This window comes from Bubalus kerabau, chromosome 10 (genome assembly GCF_029407905.1).
Source record: "Bubalus kerabau isolate K-KA32 ecotype Philippines breed swamp buffalo chromosome 10, PCC_UOA_SB_1v2, whole genome shotgun sequence".
NCBI classification, from domain to species: domain Eukaryota; kingdom Metazoa; phylum Chordata; class Mammalia; order Artiodactyla; family Bovidae; genus Bubalus; species Bubalus kerabau.
The window spans coordinates 20,262,030-20,284,948 of record NC_073633.1 but is presented as its reverse complement, the minus strand read 5'-3'; the positions used below and the strand labels follow the sequence as shown (position 1 = coordinate 20,284,948).

General features: G+C 45.0%; 1 long non-coding RNA gene across 3 annotated transcripts in view; it reads left to right on the top strand.

Moving 5' to 3' along the window:
- The first annotated feature begins 883 nt into the window (after positions 1-883).
- Positions 884-22,919, top strand: part of LOC129620972 (uncharacterized) — a 29,261-nt gene continuing 7,225 nt past the window's right edge. The window contains exons 1-3 of one of the 3 annotated variants that reach the window (XR_008698964.1): positions 884-1,208; positions 8,324-8,409; positions 9,030-9,505. This is a non-coding gene — a long non-coding RNA (uncharacterized LOC129620972). Of the gene's footprint in view, positions 1,236-8,323; positions 8,410-9,029; positions 9,506-22,919 lie in introns of those variants that run through there. The other 2 variants (XR_008698962.1, XR_008698963.1) reach the window with 2 other exon arrangements.

Here is a 22,919-nt window from a genome sequence, read left to right as displayed (position 1 = left end):
ATGGGGTCAGCAGAACTGAGGTAGGATCGCAGCTTTGATTCCAGAACGAATTCAAATCTCTTCCATATGCCATGCTCAAGGCCAGGTTATAATTTCCCTAAGCCCTAGACACTTGCGTTTTTATAGGCTCCTTCTACCATAAAAAATATTTAAAATGAGCAAAGAAAGTATAATAATCATTTCTTTGTATTTTAGGGACTTTAACCAGGACATTTTCTAGTTGGTATTAGGAATGTTTGGTGGATTTCCAGACTTTTATTTTTTAAACACATCATGGGCTCCAATCTGGTCAACCATCAACTAAGGCTGAGGCATCTCTGACTGAGGCGTTTTGTTTAATTTTGTTTTTTAAAATCATGTATTTGCTACAAAGTATTGGACTTGTCTCAATGGAAATGGTGTAAAAAAAATGATATGTGATATGTATCATACTTAATAAATCAATCTTATAAAAAAAAGATACTTTATGATTGCATCGGTATAAAGACAAATATAATCCTGGCTGGATTCATTATTCTATATTCATTATTTCTTCTGATTTTAAAATCAAAACCTTTTTATGGCCCCTAAGGCTACCCATTCAAGTGTTCTGGCCTGGAGAATTCCATGGACTGTATAGTCCATGGGGTTGCAAAGAGTTGGACACAACTGAGCGACTTTCACTTTGCTTCAAAGTCCCAAGGGCCCCAGACAGTGCCTGCTGTCCCAAGGGGCCAGGCGCCCACCCTGCCACCGTGCACTGAATGCTCTGCACAGATACACCGAGGCCTGCTTGTCAAAGCGTTTCCACAGCTGTGGAGGGAGATGAGATTATTAGGAAGGAAAAAAGATCTACTTGATTAACAATGTAAAACACCTGTGTGCCTTACAGACCTCCAGCTGGGAAACACGCAAAAGCCACAGTTGACCTGACAAATAGCCAAGGGGCTGGAGCTGGGTTTCCCCTGAGATGCTCACCCACCTCTTAGACCCCACCTCCCCAGCCCACCTGATGAAACCAGCTTCACCAAACATCTGTCTCCTGCCCCTACAGAGCAAGCACTCCTCTTTCTCTCCTGGTGAGTCGACATCAAGGACTTTCATCATGAAGATCAAGAGGAGGTACTCTGTGACCAGGGACAGCTTCCCTGTTCCAAGATGATACTGGGAGACGGCGTTCAGTTAAGAAGCTGAGTTACTCTTTCTGTGTGAGCCTTTGGAAATGCCAGGTAATGGCTTCTATACGTCTACTGCAGGTAATTGCAAGAGTCACAGCCTGTCTTTTTGCCTTCAGGGAGGGGGCATCTAGAGCAGAGATGGCCAATGTGGGTTGCACGTGCTACCAGACCCCTGCCCAGACTGGAGCAGACATTTTCATTCAGTCATGCATTCTGTCTGCAGAGACTGGGGTCGGGCTTGGGATCCTTCACAGCCCGGATAGTGCAAGTCTGCCCATGGGAGACCTGGTAGCCCTCTCTGATCTCAACCATTCTCTTCAGCCCTTACTCCCTCCTCTCTTTCTGTAACTTTAAAGGAATACATGCATGAGAAATCCAAACAGTGCTGCATATTTTTAACCCTTGAAATAATTATAGGTATATACATACACTTATGTATATAATTACTGTTCCCATTTCACAAAGGCAGGAAATGAGGCTTGAAGAGGTTAAATATTTAACCCAGAACATAATCACTAATAAATGGTAGAGCTGGGGTTTGAATATAAGCTGACTCAAAAGCCCAGAACATAGCTTAATGGAGATGTGAGCTCTAAAAGAGATGCCTTAAATTAATGATGAAACATTGACTCTGGAATTCCTGGCAATGGGGAGTTAGGGAAATTGAGGTATCATTACCCCAGAACCACATCACATGAGACTGCTTAGTGAGACTGAGATCTTAATATGTCTTCCCATCAAAGGCTCAAGATATGATGTGAAGTCTTTAAAAGAAAGGGGAGCAGGCTTCTCTGGGGCACTTGCATCTGCTTCTCCAGGGCCACATCTGTCTCTCTTCAGATGCTCTCAGCTGCCTGCCTATTGGCTACTTGAGAGTCCCTGGAAGTATCTGCAAAGGAGTCTAGTCTCCCGGGTGGCCTTTGCATCAATTGCTGACCTTCTTCTCAACCCCAAGGACCCAGAGTTACAGGAAAGCGCTCCACGTCTATAATTCCACCAGTCATCTCCCTGCAGGAAAGCTTTAGATCTGTAAGTCATGCACCTGAAAGAGGTTAGAATGAAGTAGGAGAAAAATAAGCAAAGAACCAGCCCCACCCAGCATCTGGGAAGTATGGTGGTGAGATGGGGCCACTGGAGGTGGACCCTGCCCCTCAGGGTCAGCCCCTGCAAAACAGAGGGCACCAGAGGGGGGGGTCTGAGGGGAACTGCTTATTCTCCTTTCTGCTCCTCCTTCTCTTAGCATCCCATCCACCTCTATGGTCTTTCTCTCTGGTCCACGCCATTGCAATTCACAAGTCCCCATCTGTGTGACCCCCTCCCCTACCATGGCACTTGACCTAGACTTCTGTATGGGAAATGAGATGAGGATGGGGTGGGGAGAGGATATGAGCCCTCACTAAGCACTTAGTATGTGCAAGTACTTTATATATCTTGTTTTATTTTTGCTTTTAAACTGGCTGTACAATTTGGATTTCATAATACAAATGAAAGCCAAAGAGATTAAGCAATTTGTCCCCAGAGCTAGAAAGCAGTGCTAAACAGTCTTGTTCTGAGTCTGTCTGACTGCATTGTCCAGACAAGACCTTCCCACCCATCTCCCTGTTCCTGTCTCAGGCTCCAAGCTATCACCTTGCCGAGTTTTAGCCCTTCTGGATAACCGCCTCCTTTCAGTGGGGTCACCAGCACATCAGAAGCACTGTCAGGGCATGTTAAACACATTCTCTTTCCCAGATCCTGATTTTAGACTGTGGGTGGAAACAGAATTTGCATTTCTGTGTTTTTTTTCTGGGGGTGGGGAGTTGGTTTTTGATTTTAAGAATTTTGGCCACCACTGAGTGTGGACTCCTAGTTCACCAACCTGGGATCAAACTGCACCCCCTGCAGTGGAAGTACTGAAAGTGCAGAATCTTAACCACTGGACCACCAGGGAAGTCCCAAATTTTCCATTTCTAATGAGCTCTCAAGTGCTGCTGCGCTGGGGTGCAGAGAAACCACACTTTGAGAACCGCTGCTTTAAATCATAAGATTGGGTACCTAATGGTAGAGTTTCAACCTTCTAGCAGGAAAATATTTGGGGCTCCAAGGCTTTTTCCAGTGACCCTGGAAACAAACACATCAAGTAGACAGCTGCTTCCGCATCCCTGGCCAGCCTGCTTTTGCTCAAGTCTTTGATGTGCTTTAAGGTGGAGCCAGAGAGCGCGCTCGGTAACATGATCTTTGGAGAAAGGCACTCGGGTGCCTGGTCTCTAGCCCTGGCTGGGCAGAGGGCTGGAACTGCCCAAGCACGTGAAAAATAAGAGGAAAGGCCAGGGCAGCAGCTGCAGGCTGTTTCAGAGACTGCCACTAAGGTTTTCATCAGCTGGAGCCGTATTTGCCCTCAGGGTGAGTCTGACGGGGGCTGACAGGCCATAGCAGATGCCGCGCAATCCCAGCAGCTGTCTCCACCTGCCCTGTAATCAACACAAAACAGCAAGGAAGTTAAAAGCCTCCTTTTAACTGCTCCCCTTGGGGATTCCCACCCATGGCTGGGGGAGCTGACACACAGAGGGCGGAGGAAGGAGCATTCTGCTCACCCAGGCTGCCCCAGAAACACTCTCCTTACTGGGGTAGGAATCCCGGGATCAAGAGGAGTTAAGGAATGAGGGCAGCGTCTAAACGCCCATGAAAGTGCAAATAGCAGCCCTTGCCCATTCTAATAAGAGCTAACATATTTGGGGGCTGCGCTGGGTCTTTGTCACAGCGTGTGTGTGTGTGTGTGTGTGTGTGTGTGTGTGCGTGTGTGTGTGTGTTCTCAGTAGTGTCTGATTCTTTGCGACTGTTTAGACTGTAGCCTGCCAGGATCCTCTGTCCATGGGATTTTTCAGGCAAGAATACTGGAGTGGACTGCCATTTCCTCCTCCAGGAGCTCTTCCTGACCCAGGAATCGAACCTACATCTCCCTGCATTGCAGGCGGATACTTTACTTGCTGAGTCACTGGGGAGGCCACAGCGTGTGGCTACTAAGTAGCAGAGCTGGGATCTCAGTTGAAACCTGTCTTCTCCAGATGCCATGCTCTGTTACACCACCTCCCTTCTGAAGTTGGATTCCCACTGTTGGATTCATTCATTCGTATTAATATATGCATTCACTCACTTAAACATTTTAGGCACTGAGAATAAGAAAGGAAGACCCAGTCTTTACACTCAAGAAATTCACAGATGTGGAGAAGAAAAGCAAGGGAGAAATGCCATGAAGAGCAAGTATAAGAATGCAAGGACTGAGGGTGTTAGATGAGGGCGGGTCACCCACACGGGCAGGGACAGGGCCCTGGAGACACTGTTAGCGGCAGTAATCCTTGAACAAATGAATGAAGGGGTTAGTCTCCTGACTCCCAGTGAAGGGCTGGCTTAGTCTGGACAAGGCACAGGTGAGGGCAGGCTATCCCACTGAGGAGGCTGGAGAGCTTCTTCGTCCAGTGGTTCTCAACTCTGTTGCACAATGGAATCATCTGGAGAGGTTCTAAAAGGCCCTATGCCCTGGCCCTTGTCAATCAATCAGAATCCTGGTGCAGGGACTCCCCAGGTGATATCAGTATGTAGCAGAGTTTGACAGCCACTGTTCTAGATGGTCCATGGGTCCTCCAATAGAGCTTCTCAGGCTCTCACCCATTGCTTGTTCCTGTTTCCCATTGAATGAGCCAAGTTTCAAGGAAAACTAGAGTGGGCCCCTGGGGAGTCTGAATTTTCACGCAGAGGAGTTTTAAAGGCCTGGGAGTCTTCCCTGGTGGCCCAGTTGTTAAGACTTCACTTTCCAATGCAGGGGGTATGGATCCTGGTTGCGGAACTAAGATCTCACATGACTCCAGGCCAAAAGATCAAAACAAAACAGAAGCAATATTGTAAGAAATTCAATAAAGACTTTTTTAAATGGCCACATTAAAAAAAATCTTTAAAAAATAAAATCAAAGGCCTGTGAATATCAGTTATGCTTTCGTGACTTCTTCCAGCTGAAGGTTGAAATTGCAGATGAGAAAAGTGATTGTGAGAAGGAAACAGCTGGATAAATACGTAGCATGAGAATGTAACTCCAGATCTAGATTTATTTTTAGCTCTCTCCATGCACAAACAATTATACAGTCAGATCTTGGGATCTGGTACTCTGACCCATGACTGATGCCAAAGAAATGGTTGCCTCCTAGCAAGGAACTCAGTGCATCTCAGAAAGATGTGGAATAACCTTTTGGTAAGAGAATGGTAACAACAGCAATGACTACTTTTGAGTTCCTAGCTAAGAACTGCTCCAGGACAAATCCTACTCCTTTAATCCTTACAACACATTCAAGAGGTAAATATTAGGTTGGTGTAAAAGTAATTGTGGCTTGTACATTGTTGAAATTTGACATTTGATATTGGAATATATTCTTAATAAATATGGTTATGTTGTGTGGATCACAATAAACTGTGGAAAGTTCTTAAAGAGATGGGAATACAAGACCACCTGACCTGCCTCTTGAGAAATCTGTATGCAGGTCAGGAAGCAACAGTTAGAACTGGACATGGAACAACAGACTGGTTCCAAATTGGAAAAGGAGTTCGTCAAGGCTGTATATTGTCACCCTGTCTATTTAACTTATATGCAGAGTACGTCATGAGAAACGCTGGACTGGAAGAAACACAAGCTGGAATCAAGATTGCCAGGAGAAATATCAATAACCTCAGATATGCAGATGACACCACCCTTATGGCAGAAAGTGAAGAGGAACTAAAAAGCCTCTTGATGAAAGTGAAAGTGGAGAGTGAAAAAGTTGGCTTAAAGCTCAACATTCAGAAAACGAAGATCATGGCATCCGGTCCCATCACTTCATGGCAAATAGATGTGGAAAGAGTGGAAACAGTGTCAGACTTTATTTTTGGGGGCTCCAAAATCACTGCAGATGGTGACTGCAGCCATGAAATTAAAAGATGCTTACTCCTTGGAAGGAAAGTTATGACCAACCTAGATAGCATATTCAAAAACAGAGACATTACTTTCCCAACAAAGGTTCGTCTAGTCAAGGCTATGGTTTTTCCTGTGGTCAGGTATGGATGTGAGAGTTGGACTGTGAAGGAGGCTGAGCACCGAAGAATTGATGCTTTTGAACTGTGGTGTTGGAGAAGACTCTTGAGAGTCCCTTGGACTGCAAGGAGATCAGCCCTGGGATTTCTTTGGAAGGAATGATGCTGAAACTGAAACTCCAGTACTTTGGCCACCTCATGCGAAGAGTTGACTCATTGGAAAAGACTCTGATGCTGGGAGGGATTGGGGGCAGGAGGAGAAGGGGACGACAGAGGATGAGATGGCTGGATGGCATCACTGACTCGATGGACGTGAGTCTGAGTGAACTCTGGGAGTTGGTGATGGACAGGGAGGCCTGGCGTGCTGCAATTCATGGGGTCGCAAAGAATCGGACACAACTGAGTGACTGAACTGAACTGAACTGTATATCATCTACTGTATTCACCTGACCGCTCGCCAACCGACCACCACTTCTTCAAGCATCTCTGCAACTTTTTGCAGGGAAAATGCTTCCACAATCAGCAAGAGGCAGAAAATGTTTTTCAGGAGTTAGTCAAATCCCAAAGCACAAATATTTATGTTACAGGAATAAAAAAACTTCTTTCTCACTGGCAAAAATGTGTTTGTTGATTATACTGGTTCCTATTTTGATTAATAAAGATGTGTTTGAGCCTAATTATAATGATTTAAATTTCATGGTCTGAAACCACTATTAGATTTGCACCAACCTAATGGGGTCACAAAGAGTCGGACACAACTGAGCGACTGAACTGAACTGATTATTATTATTAGCATTTTAGAAAGGAGGAAATGGAGGTCTAGAGAGGTCACTCAACCTATAAGTGGCAGAAGCAAGATTTGAACTCAAATCCCAAAGTTCTTCCCACTGGACTATGCTTACCTCTAGGCTGGAATCAAGATTGACGGGGAAAAGATCAATAACCTCAGATATGCATATGACACCACCCTTATGGCAGAAAGTGAAGAGGAACTAAAAAGCCTCTTGATGAAAGTGAAAGAGGAGAGTGAAAAAGTTGGCTTAAAGCTCAACATTCAGAAAATGAAGATCATGGCATCTGGTCCCATCACTTCATGGGAAATAGATGGGGAAACAGTGGAAACAGCGTCAGATTTTATTTTTTTGGACTCCAAAATCACTGCAGATGGTGACTGTAGCCATGAAATTAAAAGACGCTTACTCCTTGGAAGGAAAGTTATGACCAACCTAGATAGCATATTCAAAAGCAGAGACATTACTTTCCCAACAAAGGTCCATCTAGTCAAGGCTATGGTGTTTCCAGTGGTCATGTATGGATGTGAGAGTTGGACTGTGAAGAAAGCTGAGCACTGAAGAACTGATGCTTTTGAACTGTGGTGTTGGAGAAGACTCTTGAGAGTCCCTTGGACTGCAAGGAGATCCAACCAGTCCATTCTGAAGGAGATCAGCCCTGGGATTTCTTTGGAAGGAATGATGCTAAAGCTGAAACTCCAGTACTTTGGCCACCTCATGCAAAGAGTTGACTCATTGGAAAAGACTCTGATGCTGGGAGGGATTGGGGGCAGGAGGAGAAGGGGATGACAGAGGATGAGATGGCTGGATGGCATCACCGACTCGATGGACGTGAGTTTTAGTGAACTCCAGGAATTGGTGATGGACAGGGAGGCCTGGCATGCTGCAATTTATGGGGTCACAAAGAGTCGGACACGACTGAGCGACTGAACTGAACTGAACTGATGGAGTATAAGGGGGTAACTGACATGAAAAAGCGAAATTTAACCTAAAATTTAAGGGGGATGAAGGAAACCAGATAGTACTGCAAAACCAGATGCAGTGGAAGACTCTCTCTTCCAAATAGTTCTTCTCTATTTGATACTTTCCATCAGTAACTGTAAAATCATACTTCCCATCTTTTAAAAAACCCTCCCTTGATCTCACTGCACACTCCAATTACTTCCATTTCTCTGATAAGCACAAAGTTGTTTGTATCAATGTGAGAAATGTGTGAGATGAGCTGTGGGGGTGGCAAGGGAACATCCTCTGGACTGGGGGGCTTTGTGTCCTTCAAGGTCCTGGTGGGGGGGGGGTGTTAATCCTGTCTTCCTTTTCCCATTTCTCTCTCTGCCTCTCCAGGAAGGCCTGTGTTGAGACTAGGGTGGATGAGGGCTGCAGATGGCCAAGGAGGATGGGAGCAGCAGGAACTGAGGCTAAGAGCTGAGGTGAGAGCCTAGGTCCTGCTCACTGGAGGTTAGGCCAGAGCTGCCTGAGATGTAGTCATTTTTCAGACCATATTCTCCCAAGCACAGTTATACCCTGGGTTATTTATTTGGGCTCTGAAAGAAACAAACATTTGCAGAAAACCCACAGTATCCTAGACATTGTGCTAAGGATTGAACATACTTTGTTTCATTTACACACTAAACAATGTCACAGGAAAGGATGTCTTCTGTTAAAGAGGCACAGACCGATTAAAGTTGTTGATAGAGGCACTCAGGACATGTTGAGCCAAAACTTCAAACCAGGAAAGAGCCTAGGAGGAACCTGCCTTGCTGGCTTTTTCTCAAAGAGTATCCCAAAGAATTGGTGGGCTGGAGGAGATGGTGGCTCAGTGACCAAAGTGACCTGAAACCCCCTTAGACTGTCATTTCATGTCTCATCCCTTGGAGATGGACAACCTGACTCCAGCCCAGATGCTGGGCCAGCCCATGGGAACATGGTACCCTGATCACCAAATCCACACACCTCATAACCACATGTCAGGAGGAGCACCAGATGCCATAGAAGTAGTTTGAATTTTGGAAGAAAGGAGATAAGTGAGATTGTTTCTTTCAACCCTCAGACCTGAGAAAGACAAGCTCAACATCTGGGAGAAGAATCCCAAGAATTTGTGGAGATGCTACACAGACCCCTGAAGAATTCTATTCCCAGTTGCTAAAGGATAGAAGTGTCCTAAACGTGGGTTGGATCCCTGATCTGGGAAGATCTCACATATGGCAGAGCAAATAAGCCTGTGTGCCGCAACTACTGAGCCTGTGCTCTAGAGCCTGGAAGCCACAACTACTGAAGCCTGAGTGCCTAGAGCCTGTGCTCTGCAACAAGAGAGGCCACTGCACTGAGAAGCCTGCGCACCGCATCTGGAGAGTAGCCCCTGATCTCCGCAACTAGAGAAAAGCCCAAACAGCAACAAAGGCCCAGCAGAGCCAAACATAAATAAATTTTAAAAATTGTATATTTTACAAAAAGGATAGCAGTCTCCTAATGTCTAAATTTTCCACAGTTTATTGTGATCCACACAGTCATAAGCCTTGGTATAGTCAATAAAGCAGAAATAGATGTTTTTCTGGAACTCTCTTGCTTTTTCCATGATCCAGTGGATGTTGGCAATTTGATCTCTGGTTCCTCTGCCTTTTCTAAAACCAGCTTGAACATCAGGAAGTTCACGGTTCACATATTGCTGAAGCCTGGCTTGGAGAATTTTGAGCATTACTTTACTAGCATGTGAGATGAGTGCAATTGTGCAGTAGTTTGAGCATTCTTTGGCATTGCCTTTCTTTGGGATTGGAATGAAAACTGACCTTTTCCAGTCCTGTGGCCACTGCTGAGTTTTCCAAATTGGCTGGCATATTGAGTGCAGCACTTTCACAGCATCATCTTTCAGGATTTGAAATAGCTCAACTGAATTCCATCACCTCCACTAGCTTTGTTTGTAGTGATGCTTTCTAAGGCCCACTTGACTTCACATTCCAGGATGTCTGGCTCTAGGTCAGTGATCACACCATCATGATTATCTGGGTCGTGAAGATCTTTTTTGTACCATTCTTCTGTGTATTCTTGCCACCTCTTCTTAATATCTTCTGCTTCTGTTAGGTCCATACCATTTCTGTCCTTTATAGAGCCCATCTTTGCATGAAATATTCCCTTGGTATCTCTAATTTTCTTGACGAGATCTCTAGTCTTTCCCATTCTGTTGTTTTCCTCTATTTCTTTGCATTGATTGCTGAGGAAGGCTTTCTCATCTCTTCTTGCTATCTTTGGAACTCTGCATTCAGATGCTTATATCTTTCCTTTTCTCCTTTGCTTTTTGCTTCTCTTCTTTTCACAGCAGGAAGCAACAGTTAGAACTGGACATGGAACAACAGAAGGTTCCAAATAGGAAAAGGAGTACGTCAAGGCTGTATATTGTCACCCTGCTTATTTAACTTATATGCAGAGTACATCATGAGAAACGTTGGACTGGAAGAAACACAAGCTGGAATCAAGATTGCCGGGAGAAATATCAATAACCTCAGATATGCAGATGACACCACCCTTATGGCAGAAAGTGAAGAGGAACTAAAAAGCCTCTTGATGAAAGTGAAAGTGGAGAGTGAAAAAGTTGGCTTAAAGCTCAACATTCAGAAAACAAAGATCATGGCATCCGGTCCCATCACTTCATGGGAAATAGATGTGGAAAGAGTGGAAACAGTGTCAGACTTTATTTTTTTGGGCTCCAAAATCACTGCAGATGGTGACTGCAGCCATGAAATTAAAAGACACTTATTCCTTGGAAGGAAAGTTATGACCAACCTAGATAGCATATTCAAAAGCAGAGACATTACTTTGCCAACAAAGGTCCGTCTAGTCAAGGCTATGGTTTTTCCTGTAGTCATGTATGGATGTGAGAGTTGGACTGTGAAGAAGGCTGAGCACTGAAGAATTGATGCTTTTGAACTGTGGTGTTGGAGAAGACTCTTGAGAGTCCCTTGGACTGCAAGGAGATCCAACCAGTCCATTCTGAAGGAGATCAGCCCTGGGATTTCTTTGGAAGGAATGATGCTGAAACTGAAACTCCAGTACTTTGGCCACCTCATGGGAAGAGTTGACTCATTGGAAAAGACTCTGATGCTGGGAGGGATTGGGGGCAGGAGGAGAAGGGGACGACAGAGGATGAGATGGCTGGATGGCATCACTGACTCGATGGACGTGAGTCTGAGTGAACTCTGGGAGTTGGTGATGGACAGGGAGGCCTGGTGTGCTGTGATTCATGGGGTCGCAAAGAGTCGGACACGACTGAGCAAGTGAACGGAACTGAACTGAATGTCTAAATGTGATTTATTTCCCCATGGCTACTCATGAAGGGAGGATGGAAGTCTGCCACCATTTGCAGCTCCCCCAGCAGTGGGGCAGCTCTGTTGTGATAATGGGGTGATCTGGAAAAGCCAGGGATGCAGTTCAGAACCCACAGATGGGCATGTCCTCAGTCCATATGTGGAAAATCCCATCAGCCCACTGACCACACTCCCCTCCGAAGCAGGGCTTCCTGCTCTCAGCACATCTGAGTTGCCCACCTCAAGACATCCCTGAAAACAGAACACAAAAGAAACTGGTGTTGTCCTTTTCCAAGGAAGGCTTAGAAATGGCTTCACCCATTTAGCATTAAGCAGGGACCACAAGGCATGTCTTTGCTTTCAAAGACTGTACTACACAGCTGAGAGCATGGAAAGAAACCACAAAGCAAGTTATTAAGGATCAAAAGGAGCACCCCAGACAATAAGCACTTGAGCTATTGGAAGAAGACCCATCTCTGGAGACCAGCATGCTGTTGAGAAGGCTTAATGACAGATGTGGGACTGGGGCTGGGCCTTGGGTAAGAAGGATTTTTCAGAGAGAGAAACAGAAAAGGTTTCTTTTTCTTTTTTTCCCCCCAGATGGAGTGGCTGGCAGGAGTGAAGATGTGAGAGCAGGAAAGTGAGGAGCAGGTTTGGGGACGAGGAAGAAGATACAATTTGAAAGGCAATCTGGGTACAAGCAGAAACAGCGGCAAGAGATGTTGGGGAAACTGCCTGCCAGGCCATTGAGGGTGGTGAGGACAGCTGGGGACTGATGGATGGGAGGCTTGGGCTTGATCCTGTGGACGCTGGAAAGGAGTTGCAGGATCTTGAGTCTGAGGGTTGTCTGTTCAACCTGGCAGAGGTGTGCAGTGTGGACCATGAGGTGGCAACAAGGATGTAGCCATGCAGAGGTGAGAAGGGAGTAGAGGTCGGGACCCAGATGGTTCGTGGAGGCCACAGGAGCAGACAGCAGGGGCTAGAGGCAGGTTCCAAGGGAAGACGGCGTGAAGGGGTGATGTGACTCACTGTCCCGTGGGAGTGGAGGGAGAGACAGGAGTCTGAGGTGACTCCCACTCTCCAGCTAGAGTGACTGAAGAAAAGGAGTCATGGAATCAAGAAAGGGAAGGCGGTAGTGGGGGAGGGGCCGGCTTTTCAGGGGAATCAGCAGGAAATGTAGAATGCACGCTGCGGTGTGTGGAATAGGCAATGAGGAATCCAGAGTGGGAGATGGGTCTTGAGAAGGTTTCTCTGCAAATCTCGGGATGACGCAGCAATATCAGATGCTCCCTGGGGAAGGCTCAGTGCAAATGCACACCCATCCCCACCTCCCAGACCCTTCTTGTTGTCCCACCCCTAAGTCATGTCCCACCCCTAAGTCATAAGACTGCCCTGATGTCCTCATCTCACGCCATCATTTAATTATTTCACTGCTAGATCATAGGTGTCATGTAATAACGTCGTGGCAGCCAACAGCAGTTGAACAGTAAAAAGGTTAATTGCATTTATTTAAAAAAAAAAAAAAAACTCTGCCAAAGGAAGGTACTCAAACCATTGGGCAGACTAGTTGAAAGCTAATGTTGTGACCAAATTGAATTTCAAATGAATTTTACCTCCATAGTTCATTTTGCTAATTTGATTCTCTGCATCCTGTAATTTGTTGACAGTGATTGATTATTTAAGTGAATAATATCTGTGTATGGGAATCATTTAGTAATAGAAAATGCCATGCATGATCATAACATTAATGAGTATTGTTTACTTGAGTTTTCATCACCTACTTAGTCCATTGAAGGTATTGGGAAACTCAGGGGACCAGCAGGACTGGTCCCAAGGGCTCTGGGGTGATTTTCACACCAAGGGCAAGATGGGTTCCTATATCTTCAAGACATCAGACCACAGCTTCACATCATTCATGGACCATCTAGCACTACTTTTTTTCTCAGCAAAAAAAAAAATCAGAAACACAGATTTCTGGGTTTGGAATCTCTGCTTCTCTTTTGGATGGACTACTGGCTATGCTGATGATGAGAGAAACATGACTTGTGTGTGGGGAGCACAGAGGAAAGGTGAAGAGAAGTTATCTGAATAGAGCTACGACTACACACACACACACACACACACACACCCAGGACCTGAAATTCTCAAATCTCAATGTGCATCAGAATCACCTGGATGCTAATTTAATGTGTAGATTCCAAGACTCTACTCTTAAGGACACATAGGAAGGTGTCCTAAAATCTTCATGTGAAATAAGCACCTACATGCGTGCTCAGTTGTGTCTGATTCTTTGAGACTCCATCAACTGTAGCCCGCCAGGCTGCTCTGTCCATGGGATTCTCCAGGCAAGAATACGGGAGTGGGTTGCCATTTCCTTCTCCGGGGGATCTTCCCGTGGAAGGATCTTCCTAGGGATCGAACCAGCATCTCCTGCATTGGCAGGTGGATTCTTTTACCACAGAGCCACCTAGGAAGCCCCGAGAAAAGCACCTAGAGTGATGCTAATCTGGGTGGCTCTTAATGACACTTTGAGAAACACTTTGCGTCCCTAAACATTCATTGTGACCTGCCTCAAACTCTTTTCCCAACTCTTTTTGATCCATTCTGCTCCTTGTTTCTCCTCTTCACCCTCAAAACAATATCATGAAATAATCCCTATTATTATCTCTATGCTCTGACCGAGGAAACCGAGGCACAGAGAGGTTAAGCATTTAGTGATTACAAGTCCAGATTCTGGTAACAAACCTGCAAAAGAATCTTGCTTTTGATTCTTCCTGGGTAATCTTGGGCAAGTAAATTACTTAACCACTCTGACTTCAGTTTCTTCAATGGTAAATGGGCTGTTGGTCCCTCCCCAGTAGAGGATTAAGTGGGATTAGGTAGTGTATATAATACCTGCTGCTGCTGCTGCTGCTAAGTCGCTTCAGTCATGTCCGACTCTGCGTGACCCCATAGATGGCAGCCCACCAGGCTCCCCAGTCCCTGGGATTCTCCAGGCAAGAACACTGGAGTGGGTTGCCATTTCCTTCTCCAATACATGAAAGTGAAAAGTGAAAGTGAAGTTGCTCAGTCGTGTCTGACTTTTCGCCAACCCATGGACTGCAGGCTCCTCTGTCCATGGGATTTTCCAGGCAAGACTACTGGAGTGGGGTGCCATCACCTTCTCCAGTATATAATACCTAGAGCCCAGTAAACATCCAATGAACTGCAGCTGTTACTCTTAGCTGGCTCTGAAGATGAACCCCACCCAGAATCAGACCAAGAGAAGCAGGGAGCATGGACAACAAGATGGCCAGCCCAGAATTTTGAATGATATGAATATATGACATATTGAAAAAATTAATAATAATTAGAAATAGAAAAAGTGTACTGATAGCAATTTATTTATTCATTCACAAAACAAATGTTTGCTGAATCCCTGCTATATGCCAGGCCCTCTTTTAAGTGCTAAGGACTCAATAATGAACATGCAGGCCAATTAAGAAGAATGAAATAATGCCATCTGCAGCAACATGGGTGGACCTAGAGACTGGCATACTGAGTGAAGTAAGTCAGACAGGAGGAGAAATATTGTATGACATTGCTTATATGTGGAATCTAAAAGGAAATGATGCAAATAAACTTACTTACAAAACAGAAAGAAACTCATAGACTCAGAGAATGAATTTATGGTTGCTGGGGTCAGGGCAGGGAGGGATTGTTAGGGAGTTTAGGATGGACATGTACACACTGCTTTATTTAAAATGGATAACCAGCAAGGTCCTACTGTCTAGCACAGGGAACTCTGCTCAATGTTATGGAGCAGCTTGGATGGGAGGGGATTTTGAGGGAGAATGGACACATGTCCACGTGTGCCTGAGTCCCTTTGCTGCTCACCTGAAACTATCACACACTGTTTGTTAGTCAGATATTGTTTTTAGTCACTAAGTCACGTCTGACTCTTTTGTGACCCCATGGACTGTAGCCCACAGGCTCCTCTGTCCATGGGATTTCCCAGGCAAGAAAACTGGAGTGGGTTGCTATTTCCTTTCCAGGGGATCTTCCCAACCCAGGAATCTAACCTGTGTCTCCTGAATTGGCAAGCAGATTCTTTGCCACTGAGGCACCAGGAAGTTGGCTATACCCCAATACAAAACAAAAGTTAGGGAAACAAACAAAAAAAAGAAACAAGCAGACAAGAATCCCTGTCCTTGAGTGCTTATATTCTAGTGAGAGAGAAGCAATAAACGTAATAAGTGAAGGAAGGATCAAGCATACTAGAAAGTAATAGACGCAATGAGCAGATGTCAAGCAGAGGAAGCAAAGCAGGAATGCAGAGGGCTTCATTTTTTAAACAGTGGTCACGGTAAGCCTCTCTAGTGTGGAGATGACCTGCGGTGGCTTGAAGCAGGGCTTGTGTTTCTAGCCAGAGATGGAGGTCGAGTTGCGGCAATGAGCGCACCAAATCCTAGCCAGTGGACCAGGGGTCAGTGACAAGGCCCTGGCTTTTTTGGCTTTGCAGAAAAGAATTCCCACAAAGACAGAAAGTAGTAAAACAAGGAAAGTGTCATTAGGAGGAAAAGCAGTACAGTATATGTGGATAGACACACAAGTGGACTCAGAGTTGTGCCCTCGTGGCAATTTAAATCACTTACATGGGGCATTTCTTTCTGGTTTCCTTTGGTTTTGATTTTCCCAGTTCAGAGTCCATATTTGGTTTATCTCAGGATCCTCCCATGTGTATGCACACCTCTCTTAGCCAAGATGGAGTCTAAGGAAGAGGCAATGGGTAGTTAGCTTCACTTAGCATCTCCCCCCTTTGGGCCTCCAAAGAGCCTTTCTGTGCCTGTGTAGGTGAGGAGGTCTCTTGACTTCGAGAAAGAGAAATATATGGCCTCTTATCTCCTATCTGGGCAGGGCCCAGCCTTCTTCCTCAATTGTCCTGCTATTTTTGTCTTGGAGAGACAGAGAACGAACCCCAACTGTTGGCTCCGAGGGGCCCATCAATCTCCTAACTCAGTGAAGTTGCAACAGACTTCTGGGAGGCCCAGGACTGAGCAGCAGACATCTGGGAAAGAGCCTTTCAGGCAGAGGGGATGGACAGGGCAAGACTCTCAGCAAGAAGGTACTTGCATATTCAGGGAACAGAGAGGAGGCCTTTGATGCTGGAGTGGATAGACAAGACAGAGAGAAGTAGGAGAGAGAGTCAGAGAGAGTAAGGGCAGGGAAGTGGAAGATCAGATAGAGCCTTTAAGGTCATGGTTAAAAAAAGGGGCGGGGGGGGGCTTTTATTTTTAGTTAAATTGGAACCACTGGCAGTTTTGAGTAGTGTGAACTGACATAGCTTAAAGGATTGCTCTGGTTTGTGCATTGAGAAAGGTCCATGGGGAGGTAAGGATGGACATGGGAAGATGAATTAGGAAGCTATTACAATCATCCAGGTGAGAGATTACGGTGACTGCATTTGTGTCCTCAGGCTGTCATAACAAATTACCACAAGCTAGGTGACTTAAAACAATAAAAATGTATTATCTCACAGTTCTGGGGGCTAGAAGTCCCCAGTCAAGGTATCAACAGGACTGTGCTCTCTACAAAGCCTGCAGAAGAGAACCCTTCCTTGCCTTCTCCAGCTCCTGGTGGCTCCAGGTATCCCTTGGTTTGGGATTATAAAACTCTGATGTCTGTCTCCATCTTCTTATGGATTTCTCCATGTGTCCATGTGTCTCTGATCCCCCTCTGCCCTTCTCTAACAAGGACACTCGTCATTGGATTTAGAGCCCACCCCGAATCCAAGAGAACCTCATCTTAAGATTTTTAATTACACCTACAAGGAAACCCTCTTTCCAAACAAGGGCACATTCACTGGCTCCAAAGGTTAGGAATTGGACATGCCATTTGGGGGCCCATAATTCAGTCTACTACAGTAGCTTAGAACCAAGATGATAGCAGTGAAGGTCCTGGAAAAATTATTGATAAATTTTGAAGATAGAGCCAACAGGATTTGAGGAATAAGAGAATGAGGAATCAAAAATGACTCCATGGTTTTTGGCTGAGCAGATGCAATGATGGAGTTGCCACTGGTTGAGACTGAAAAGGCTGCAGGTAGATCAGATTCAGAGGCAACTGCAGGCCACAAGTTCAGTTTTGAACATCTTAAGCTTGAGATGATTGTTAGGCATCCAAATGGAGACGCCAGATAGGCAAATGGAAATAAATACTAGAATTAAGAGGAGAGTTCTAGGCTAGAGGCACAAGATTTTGAGTCAAAAGCAAATAGATGATATTTAAAGTCGTAAAGTTGGATGAGACTGTCTCAGTGGTAAGCATATCAGGAGGACAGAAAGAATCTGTGCCCAGGGCCTAGGCTGGGCTGTGAGCAGAGGTACATTTGATGGTTCCTGCTCCCAAGGAACCCACAGTCCGAGGTGGGAGACAGATGGAACAAAGACCAATGCTCAACTGCTGGCCACTCTTCTCAAATCAGCAGCCAGGTCACCATGGGAATGACCAGTTTTCTTCCACATATCCTCCAAGGGGCCAGTGGTCAGGGCTTCTGTTTTTATACACTCTCCAAAAAGGACCTGGGCAATAGCACCTCCAGAAGATGCTATTTCTCACTACAGAGGATGGTTCCCACTTAAAAATTTTTTTCTAAACAAACGATCAGTTTGATGCATCAACTCAAAATAACTCTGCCTAATGGAATGGCATTGCCAACCTGTATCCCCATCTGCAGCCTTCAACCCTCATTCCTATTTGTTTAAAAATGAGAAGCAACAAATATAGTGGCAGCTTGTCATGAAATATTTTCTCCCTAAATCCAATATACCATGTGTGATTCAAATCTAATTATACTCTTTAAAAATTAAAATGAGTCCTTCTGTTTCTAGTATGGCCATTTGTTCTTATCAAGTTTGACTTCACAATGAAGAGATTATAAGGTCTGCTGAGAACTTTTACCCATTCTGGAAAACTGTGTTTCTGCAGAGGGTTGCTAGGGCCAGGTCCTGGCATAGGCAGGAGTGGTCGGTACAAGCAAAACCAAGGGCAAGGGTGTCATATTCTGTTGACTGTCAGTTTAGTTATGTTGTGCGGCACAGAATGTAAGTCCCTGCAGTTATGCTTAGGACGTAAACGGAGGCAGTGTTTTGCCTACAGTACTGGAGTTTCAACTGGTACAACTAATTCATACATTGATTCAGTTCAGTTCAGTTCAGTTGCTCAGTCGTGTGTGTCTCTTTGCGACCCCATGGACTGCAGCATGCCTGGCTTCTCTGTCCATCACCAACTCACTGAGCTACTCAAACTCATGTCCACTGAGTCGGTGATGCCATCTAACCATCTCATCCTCTGTTGTCCCTTTCTCCTAACCGCCTTTAATCATTCCCAGCATCAGAGTCTTTTCAAATGAGTCAGTTCTTCACATCAGGTGACCAAAGTATTAGAGTTTCAGCTTAAGCATCAGTCCTTCCAATGAATATTCAGGACTGATTTCCTTTAGGATGGACTGGTTGGATCTCCTTGCAGTCCAAGGGACTCTCAAGAGTCTTCTCCAACACCACAGTTCAAAGGCATCAGTTCTTCGGTGCTCAGCCTTCTTCACAGTCCAACTCTCACATCCATACATGACCACTGGAAAAACCATAGCCTTGACTAGATCAACCTTTGTCACAAAGTAATGTCTCTGCTTTTTTAATATGCTGTCTAGGTTGGTCATAACTTTTCTTCCAAGGAGCAGCCATCTTTTAATTTCATGGCTGAAGTCACCATCTTCAGTGATTTTAGAGCCCCCCAAAATAAAGTCTGTCACTGTTTCCACTCTTTTCCCATCTATTTGCCACGAAGTGATGGAACCAGATGCCATGATCTTAGTTTTCAGAATGTTGAGCTTTAAGCCAAATTTTTCACTCTCCTCTTTCACTTTCATCAAGAGGCTCTTTAGTTCTTCACTTTCTGCCATAAGGGTGGTATCATATGCATATCTGAGGTTACTGATATTTCTCCCGGCAATCTTGATTTCTGCTTGTGCTTCATTCAGCCCAGCATTTCTCATGATGTACTCTGCATAGAAGTTAAATAAGCAGGGTGACAATATACAGCCTTGACGTACTCCTTTCCCGATTTGGAACCAGTCTGTTGTTCCAAGTCCAGTTCTAACTTTTGCTTCTTGACCTGCATACAGATTTCTCAGGAGGTGGGTCAGGTGGTCTGGTATTCCCATCTCTTGAAAAATTTTCCACAGTTGGTTGTGATCCACACAAAGACTTTGGCATAGTCAACAAAGCAAAAGTAGATGTTTTTCTGGAACAGCTTTTTTCAATAGTCCAACAATGATTAAATCGTGCATATTCTCCAACCTCTGGAGAAAGAAATGGCAACCCACTCCAATATTCTTGCCTGGAAAACCCCATGGATGGAGGAGCCTGGCAGGTTACAGTCCATGGGGTCGCAAAGAGTCTGTCATGACTTCATTTTCACTTTCCCTTTCATTCTTCAACCTAGTCATTCCTCATAAGGGAGCTAAGCCTACAAATACATGCACAAACATATTGCAAGGATATTACCTGCAGCACTCAGCATCAGTTCAGTTCAGTTCAGTCCCTCACTTGTGTCCTACTCTTTGCGACCCCATGAATTGCAGCACGCCAGGCCTCCCTGTCCATCACCAACTCCCGGAGTTCACTCAGACTCACATCCATCGAGTCAGTGATGCCATCCAGCCATGTCATCCTCTGTCATCCCCTTCTCCTCCTGCCCCCAATCCCTCCCAGCATCAGAGTCTTTTCCAATGAGTCAACTCTTCGCATGAGGTGGCCAAAGTATTGGAGTTTCAGCTTCAGCATCATTCCTTCCAAAGAAATCCCAGGGCTGATTTCCTTCAGAATGGACTGGTTGGATCTCCTTGCAGTCCAAGGGACTCTCAAGAGTCTTCTCCAACACCACAGTTCAAAGGCATCAGTTCTTCGGTGCTCAGCCTTCTTCACAGTCCAACTCTCACATCCATACATGACCACTGGAAAAACCATAGCCTTGACTAGACAAACCTTTGTTGGTAAAATAATGTCTTTGCTTTTGAATAAGCTATCTAGGTTGGTCATAACTTTCCTTCCAAGGAGTAAGCATCTTTTAATTTCATGGCTGCAGTCACCATCTTCAGTGATTTTGGAGCCCAAAAAAATAAAGTCTGACACTGTTTCCACTCTTTCCACATCTATTTCCCATGAAGTGATGGGACCGGATGCCATGATCTTTGTTTTCTGAATGTTGAGCTTTAAGCCAACTTTTTCACTCTCCACTTTCACTTTCATCAAGAGGCTTTTTAGTTCCTCTTCACTTTCTGCCATAAGGGTGGTGTCATCTGCATATCTGAGGTTATTGATATTTCTCCCAGCAATCTTGATTCCAGCTTGTGTTTCTTCCAGTCCAGCGTTTCTCATGATGCACTCTGCATAGAAGTTAAATAAGCAGGGTGACAATATACAGCCTTGACATACTCCTTTTCCAATTTGGAACCAGTCTGTTGTTCCATGTCCAGTTCTAACTGTTGCTTCCTGAGCTGCATATAGATTTAAGAGCATAAAATGGTAAGCAACCTAAAAGTCCATCAACAAACACATTTTTTATACCATCCATAAAACGGAATACTATGTATCTTATGAAAGACTGGATGTGTAAGTTTACTAGCCCTGCTGCAACAAACGCCACAGGCCGGGTGGCCTAAATTACAGAAATTTATTTTCTCAAAATTCTGGAGACTAGAAGTCCAAGATTAAGGTGTGAGCAGATCGCTTTCTTCTGAAGCATCTCTCTTGGGCTTGCAGGTGGCTGCCTTCTCACTGTGTGCCCACACGGCTCTCTCTCTGTACACGTGCCTGAACCTCTGTGTCTCAATCTCCTCTCCCTAAAAGGACACTAGTCATATTGGGTTAGGGCTCACAGTAATGACCCATTTTAACTACATTTTTTAAAAAGACCTTATCTCCAAATACAGTCACATTTTAAGGGACTGGGTGCTAAGGCTTCAATATATGAATTTGGGGAGACATGATTAAGTTTGTAACACTGGACAAGCCCATATACTCTGACTTGGAAAAATGTCTATGAAAGTCTGCTTGAAAGAGAAAGAAGTTGCAGAACAGTATGTCCAGGATGATGCGAATGTTGCTATAAAAATAATGCATGTTGTGTGTGTGTCTAGAAAAATGTCAGCAAGGGCACACATCCCAAATAGTTAATAGTGGCTTTCTCAGGAGAGGTAGAATTGGAGTGCAGAAAACTCCAACTTTTTCACTTTATAAATGCCTGTATTGTTAGTTTGAATTTTTTTTTTTTTTTGCAACAACCAAACAATAAGTCTGTAATTCAATTTTTTTAAACCTGGCAGGAGAAAAAGAAGGCTACTTTTGCTCACTGGGAAGGCCCAAAGGCAGTGTCTGCCTCGGTATTTTTGTCATCAGCACCATATCAAGTGCCTACTGTGTGCCTAGGGTTTTACTCTAAATCTCATTCGATCCCAACCACAGTGCTGTGAGCTACATACTAGTGCTCTCTCTTTATGGAGAACTCGTGCTCAGAGAAAGTAAACAACTGCTCCAAAGTTACGCAACAAGTAATTGACAGAGGCAAGAATCAGGCCTGTGTCTCCCGGGGGCTGTCCTCTGGGCCATGTGAATGGCTTAAACCAATCCTTTCCCTTTGTCAGAAAACCAACTTGGGGTGCCTGCTGCTGACCATGGTGGTGGTAGGGGATTAGTCACATTCCCTTAGGGAAGGGGGTGCCCCCTGTTTGGCTACTGGGGCTAGATCAGGAGGTAGCCAGCATAAGTTCTTCAATTGCTACTCCTTCAAGCTAACATTCATAAGTGCCCACGACACGTCTGGCTCTGTTATAAATGTTTAACATCTATTAATAGATCCCTCAAAACCACCCCATTTGATAGATGAGAACAGTAAGCTATTTCACAAAAAGAGAAGGAATCTGAGTAAGTATGTGCTGCTGGCTTTGTGCAGGTGGGTGAACAGCTCAGTGCCCTGCCTGCAATTAGTCATAATAATGAGGGGGCAGGAAGAGCATGAATAATACAAATTCCCTGATAATCAAAAAAGGTTAGCTGAAAATATGGGCCAGATGGCAGTGGGAGTAAGTGGACTCACCATTAAGTGAGATCATAGATGCTACAGTGCCAAGGACAATGCCTGGCACAGTGTGTACCCCCTGGTCAAGCAAGACCCCAGTCTCAGGCACAGGCAAAGGGCAGGGTGCCCAAGATGGGTGCTGGGCTTGGGCCACACTGAGCCTCTAGCTGTCGAGTGTGGATGTACATCCAGAGCTGAGGCTGAGATCCACACCCAAATACACAGTTCAATAGTTCAATCAGGAACCAATCTGGGAATTCCAGACCAGAGCTGAGAGTTCAGACTTCATGATATGGAGTGAAGCCTGGGGGTTCTTCCTGGACACAGCAGCAGAGCTGCAGAAGGGGTCTCTATAATGGGTGGGAAGTGAGGATAAAGGAGCCGGCAGGCTTGAGCTCAGAGCAGGTGCTTAACACAGGCTAGTTTCCTTCCATTCTTAAGCTAAGGAGTATTATTAGTGCATTGGTGATATTTGGGGTGCCTTGGAGCTCCATATTTCTAGCCAATATTTTTAATCAATGCCTTCA